Source organism: Mus caroli, chromosome 4, assembly GCF_900094665.2.
Source record: "Mus caroli chromosome 4, CAROLI_EIJ_v1.1, whole genome shotgun sequence".
NCBI classification, from domain to species: domain Eukaryota; kingdom Metazoa; phylum Chordata; class Mammalia; order Rodentia; family Muridae; genus Mus; species Mus caroli.
The window spans coordinates 121,907,182-121,913,726 of record NC_034573.1 but is presented as its reverse complement, the minus strand read 5'-3'; the positions used below and the strand labels follow the sequence as shown (position 1 = coordinate 121,913,726).

Sequence of the window (6,545 nt, the reverse complement as noted above, 5' to 3'; positions counted from 1 at the left end):
GGAAGTTTTGTTTTGTTGAAGCAGGAACTCTATGTAGCCCTGAGCAGCCTGGACCTCAGATCTGCCTGCCTCTGACTCCAATGCTGGGATTAAAGAAGAAAGCATCGTTGTCTGCTGGAATTTTTTTTGCTGTTTTTGAGACAGGGTCTCATGCTTTCATTATCCTGGCACATACTGCACAGACAAGATTAATCTCAAACTCACAGAGAGCCACCAGCCTCTGCTACCCAAGTGCTGGGACCAAAGGTGCACAGTGGCAAGATTGGTATATTAAAAAGCTTTGCTCATTTTGATAACTCATTATACTACCCATGCATTATAACCATCCTGGGTTTTTTTTTGGGGGGGAGAAGTTATTTTTTATTGTATGTTTTTAGGGTCTTGCAAAGTACCCCAGATTGACCCGGAATTCACTAGGAGACAACTGAACCCATAAACAACCTTCCTGCCTTAGCCTCCCAAATGCTGGCATTACAGGCCTGAACCACCAGACCCAGGTCTTTCTGGGACAGAATGTTGTTAGAGACCCTTCGATAGATCAGCACTTGCTAGCAGTCCAAGTTGACTTTGAATCAGGACTGCTTCTCCTGACTCACCAGTCCTGCTCCATGTGCTAAGATCACAGTGTACGCCCGACTTCTGTAATCACTTTTACAGCTAGAGAATTTTTTTCTATTTACGACTTGTTTTATGTTGGGCAAGGGACAGACATGGGTCATAGTGAGTATGGGAGTCAGAAGATAACTCTGGGGAGTTGGTTCTCTCATTTCACCATGTTGATCAAGCTTAGTTAGGATTGAAAGCAAGCATTTTGGTTCTCTTGAGGTATCTTATTGGCCCTAATGGTGAGAGTTATTTTTGAGGGTTTTTGTTTGTTTTTTAGGAAAGAGACTGGCTATTTAAGTTAGGGTAGGAATATTTTGCCTTGTATGTATGAGGCTATGGGTTTGATCTCCTGCACTGGGAGGGATGGAGGAAAGACTGAAGCCTGCAACCCCAGCTACTTGGAAACTCAGGCAAGAGGATCACTTAAGCCCAGGCATTCAAGGGCAGCCTGGGCTACGTTGTAAAACCCATCTTAAAGGATAAAAATTAATAGCTAGGTATGGTGGTGAGTGCCTATAATCCCGGTACTTCTGAGGTGGAGGCAGGAAGTACTTCAAGGTAGTCTTGAGCTGTATAGTCAGTTCAAGGTACTGTAGGCTACGTGAGATACCATTTTTAAAAAAGGACTAGTGAGTTCCAGGACAGCCAGGACTACACAGAGAAACCCTGTCTCAAATAAGATTAAGATGAACAAGAAGGCCGGGCGTGGTGGCGCACAACTTTAATCCCAGCACTCGGGAGGCAGAGGCAGGGGGATTTCTGAGTTCGAGGCCAGCCTGGTCTACAAAGTGAGTTCTAGGACAGCCAGGGCTACACAGAGAAACCCTGTCTCGGGGGAAAAAAAAAAGAAAGAAAAAGAAAAAAGATGATTACTGGCATTTGACTAGTGCGTTCTCCCAAGCAGTAGGCAAGCAGTAGGCAGGTAGGCAGTTCCACACTCCATGGACCCACGTGNAAAAAAAAAAAAAAAAAGATGAACAAGAAGGAGAAGAAGAGGAGAAAGAGAAGAAAAAAGAGAGAAGGGAGGAGGAGGAGGAAGAAGAAGAAGAGGAGGAAGAGAAGGAAGAAAGAAGGAGGAGGAGAAGGAGGTGGCGGCGGCGGCAGACTAACAGAGTGTGCAGGAGGCTTATGAGAGGTATTGTGGAAAACCCAAGTGAAGAGAGCTAGGTGCCATCTGTGACCCTAGTTCTACATCTGTTTTAGCAACTGAACCCATGCAGATTCGAAAGTCCCTTTAAGGTTCAACAAGCAGTGTAAGTTTAAAATTAAGTCCATATGTGAATATTTCAAGATGACTCTAGCACACCTGTTGTTTCACAGTGCAGAACACAAACTGGATGTTGGGCTGGGCTGTAACTCAGTTGGTAGTGTGCTTGCCTAGCATAGGCGATACTGTGGGCTAGATACCCAGCACCACATAAACTTGGTGTAGTGGCCCATGCCTGCCATTTCAGCACTCAGAGCGTCAGAATTCAGTCATCCTTGGCTATCCAGAGTTTGAGGCCAGCTTGGGCCAGTGACCCTGTCTCAGAAAAGAAAACTATAGGGAGCTCAAGAGGTGGCTCAGCGATAAGAGTACAACTGCTCTTTCAGAGGAACCACATTAAGTTCTCAGCACTCCTATCAAGGAGCTCACAATGCCTCAAACTCCCATCTCCAGGGGGTGTGACTTCTCTGACCTCTAACGGTACCTGCATTCACACAGACAGACAGACAGACAAACACACATAATTTAAAAAGAAAGAATTCAAGTATTTTGTAAATATAGGTAAGAATGCTAATTCAGCAATCCATTATCACTAGTTGAACTATCAATTGTGGTGCTACCTATAATCGCAGCATTCAAGAAACCAAGGCAACAGAGTCTTAGGTACACAGTGAGACCCTTCTAAAAAAGACAGCCACCTCCCAAATTAAAATCAACAAGATGGTGATAAGGGTATGCTTTTGCTCATAACTTGGTATAAGAAAATGCTGACCACTTTTATGCAGGCTTCTGAAAACAGTATCAGGAACAGGAGACGGCTCAGTGGCTAAGAGAACTTATTGCTCTTGCAGAGGACCTGGCTTCTGTCCCCACCATCCACACAACGACTTACAACCCAGTTCTAGGGGGACTCAATGCCCTTTTCAGGACTCTAAATCAAGTACCGATGTACACAGACATATATTGAGGCAAAACATTCATACACATAAAAAATAAGGAGGCAGAGGCAGGAGGGTCTCTGTGAATTTGAGGTCTGCAGAGTTCCAAGGCAGTCAGGACTACACGGAGAGACCCTGACTCAATGCCCCTTCCCGATAAGAAATGAATAAACAAACAAGCAAATCTTTAAAAATGGTACCAGAAGCTTTGGCTTCAAAAATCCCCCCTTTGCTTTGGTTTTTCTCTGTGTGCTGGCTGTACGGGTCTCATCACCCTTAGTAAAACCTTAAAAAAATAATAGAGTAGCTAAGCTCCTGGGAAAATAATAGCTTCAAGCATGTTTAAAAAAAAAAAAAAACAACAACAACCTTTTCTTTATTCAATGTGTCTGTGCTGATGTGGTCAGAGGATAATTTTGGTAGTTGTTCTCTCCTTCCACCATGCAGGACTCAGGGACTGAACTCAAATCATCACTCTTTGTGGCAATCACCTTACCAGGAGAACCACCTCACCTGATCTGCTCTTCTTCTGTTTCTTCTTGAGATAAAGTTTTATGTTGACATTGAACTCCTGATCGTTCAGCCTCCACCTCCAATGTAATGGGATTATAGTCAAGCACTATGATGCTTGGCTCTGTCAGCCCGAGCATTCACAACATCCAGTATATGCTAGCAATTAACTGCAAAGTTAATCTGATGTCGCTCTAATTTAAAAAAATTTACCAGCACTCAGGAGGCAGAGGCAGGTGGATTTCTGAGTTTGAGGCCAGCCTGGTCTACAAAGTGAGTTCCAGGACAGCCAGGGCGACACAGAGAAACCCTGTCTCGAAAAACCAAAAAAAAAAAAAAAGAAAAAGAAAAAAAATTAAAAAAACCCTACTCTATCATGGGAAAGATTCTACCTGGAATATTTGTGCTTCTGTGAAAACACAGGAATTCAGATCTCAAATACTATGGAAGTATCCTAAAAGTTACAGTCCTTGACTTGAAAAGGAGTTAAGGAAGAAGCTGGTTTTGGTGGTATACCCACCCTTGAATCACCAGCGCTCTAAAGGCAGAGGCAGGGGGATCTCTGAGTTTGAGGCCAGCCTTGTCTACACAGCAATTTCCAGGCTAGGGGGAGCCAAGTAGTTTGGGGAGGAGGGGTGTGTGCTTTCATTCAGTGGCAGGATTTATAAATATTACTTATATTTCGTTCTTATGCATACTATACATGGCAGGAAATCCACTTAGAAAAGTTCAAGAAAACTTTGGAGGCACATTTACGGATAAGCTACTCAGTACTTTATGACAAACTCCTTAACCTCTCTGGACAGACAACAGGACTAACCATACTTAACTGTGGGAAGGGATGGAATACTTAAAAGTGTTTAAGTTGTTCATGGTGGAGGTGCACACCTTTAAACGGAATACTCCGGAGGCAGAGGCAGGCAGATTTCTTGACTTTGAGGCCAGCCTGGTCTACACAGTGAGTTCCAGGACAGCCAGGGCTACACAGAAAACCCTGTCTTGAAAAACAAACCAACCAACCAACCAACCAAAAGAAAAAAGAACAAAAAACCCAAAGTGCTTAAGTTGTGCCCCATTCATCTGAGTAGGTTTCAGTCCTGGGTCTTTATGAAGGGAAATGACAGGGTCCAAGTCACTCTTCTAAAAGCAATCCCTAGAAAATGTTCTAAGCCACATTTACTTGTGAATTTCTCAACATATTATTAAAAAATAAATAAAATTTATAAATAAATTAAAATAAATAAAAAACTTTTCACTTAAAAGTTTGTTTCCTCGCTTGTAACATTTATATCAATGCCATACATAATAGGTACTAAAATATTAAAATCCGTTAGAAAAAAAAATCCCTTCTGAGTTTGAGGGTAGAGATTCTAAAAGCATTTATTCAAATAATTTCAAGCAAGCATCTCTTCTTCGATGTACATGGTAGAGTGCTGTATAACCTAAGAATCTGGCTCACAGTGATCCTTCTTTGCACCCTCTTTTTCTTAAATGTAAAAGAATTCAAAGTGATCTTTTGCTGCCCTTCCATCTATGACAGTTTGCTTGTAATATAGATCTGTGCTCAACAGGGGCTGAATGGAACAGGGCTTAAGGTACTTATCAAGTATATAACTGAGTTCAAACTGCTTTCAACTTCACATCTGATTCACAATAATGAAGAAAAATGAAGACGTTTCATGTGGCTTTTCTAGGTTACAAGAAAGAGCCTAAATGCCAAAAGCCAAATAGGCAGCGCCAAGAAGTCTTCCCCCGAATATATATATATAATCTTAATCCTCCGGTCGCTAAACCTTTTCAACTTTTCTCCCTTGAAGGCTGATCTCCCAGCCGTTAAGGACCCCCTAGTTCCTTCACTTTTAGGAGCTCGGGTCCTTACATCTCTGTCCCTCCAGAAACTCTTGAAGTCTGAAAGCCCGGGATCTTGTCCCCAAAGAAGACCCAGTCCTCACTGCCCGCTTCTATTCCCTTTCAAATTCAAGTCTTCTCTGCCTCCTTCTCTAGCTCCAGTCCTTAAGTCTTTGCTGCCCGGTTTCTGAATCCTTAGGAGCTGGGACTTTACTGTCCCGCTTCTGTCTCTTAGGAGCCCGAGTCCTCTCGGGCTCCACTTTTACCTCTCTGGAGCCTGTGTCTTCACGCCCCGTTTCGTACCTACCCTCGCCTCCTATAAAGTGCGGGATCCTCACCATCCTGTCCCTCTCAGAAGGCTTTCCCTCAGATGCTGCAGAATCCACATCCGTCCCCGTTTCCTAAGTCTCTCATTCAGAGCTCGAGTCCCCAACAGCCGCTGCTTCTGCGAGCCCGAACCCCTCAAGTCCCGTCCCAAGAGCCTGGGCTCCTCACAGCCCCGTCTCTTCCACAGCCTAGTTCTTCCAGCACTGACCCGCTGTGGGTCTGGGTCCTGACACCCTCCTCCCGCTCTTCGTCCTCAACTGCCAGGGCCCAAGACTCACAGGCAGCAGCGTCTATCTCCCCATGATATGCGGAGACTGCCCCAGTGAAGCTTTCGTCTCAGCAGCCGGTCCGACTGCGCGGCCCTCCCCAAGCACTTCCGGCACCGCTCCCCGCCTCCAACCCGGAAACGCGCGGCTCTTCCGGCCGCCGGGCGCGCGCCTGACTTGCGCAGGCGCAGACCGTACTACAACACGTGGTAGGACTGTGAGCCCAGCGCCTGGCTTGGCAGGTTGGGCTTTCTGCTGTGTGTGGCTTGCTGGTGGCGTGGGTTTACTCTTCGTCCCCTACCTCGGCATGAATCCCTGTCCTTGATGTTTCTTTCCGACTCATCTCTTTCACGAGCGTGACCCGTAACCGACGGCCTGGGAGAGCTTCCAAGTCGCCATTTTTGGTTGGTGCCTTTGTCGTGCTATAAGGATGGGACCGCAGTTCTGCATAGATGCCAACTATGGGACTCTCAACCAGCACGAGAACTTGGGGACTAGAGAAGCTGATTGTGCCTATTAGTTAATCTGTAGTCAATATACACTTGGACGAGAGCTGTCTGTGAGGGACTGGTTCAGTCCCTCACTTGGAGTATGCCATGTAATAGTGGAAGAAACGTGTGAAATTCTCCCTAAGGGATGTAGGTTCTCAACTTGAATTGAAAATTCTCACTCCAAACCCCGGACTGGTACAGTAACCGTTAAACCACTAAGTCCTGAGATTTGAGTACCTTTTTTTTTTTTTTTTTTTTAAATCTAGAGTAAGTTGTGTCTAGAAGAGAAAGCCCACAAAACAGCTCTGGTGGAATTGGATTCTTAGTAAAATAGAGATCTCGCAAACTAATA

At 44.9% G+C, this 6,545-nt stretch overlaps 1 protein-coding gene across 1 annotated transcript in view; it reads right to left on the bottom strand.

Moving 5' to 3' along the window:
• Taf12 (TATA-box binding protein associated factor 12) overlaps positions 1 to 5,815 on the bottom strand; it is a 10,290-nt gene extending 4,475 nt beyond the window's left edge. Inside the window, exon 1 of the mRNA XM_029476498.1 lies at positions 5,715 to 5,815. The gene's annotated coding sequence lies outside the window, so the exon portion shown is untranslated. The remainder of the gene's footprint in view (positions 1 to 5,714) is intronic.
• Positions 5,816 to 6,545: the final 730 nt, after the last annotated feature.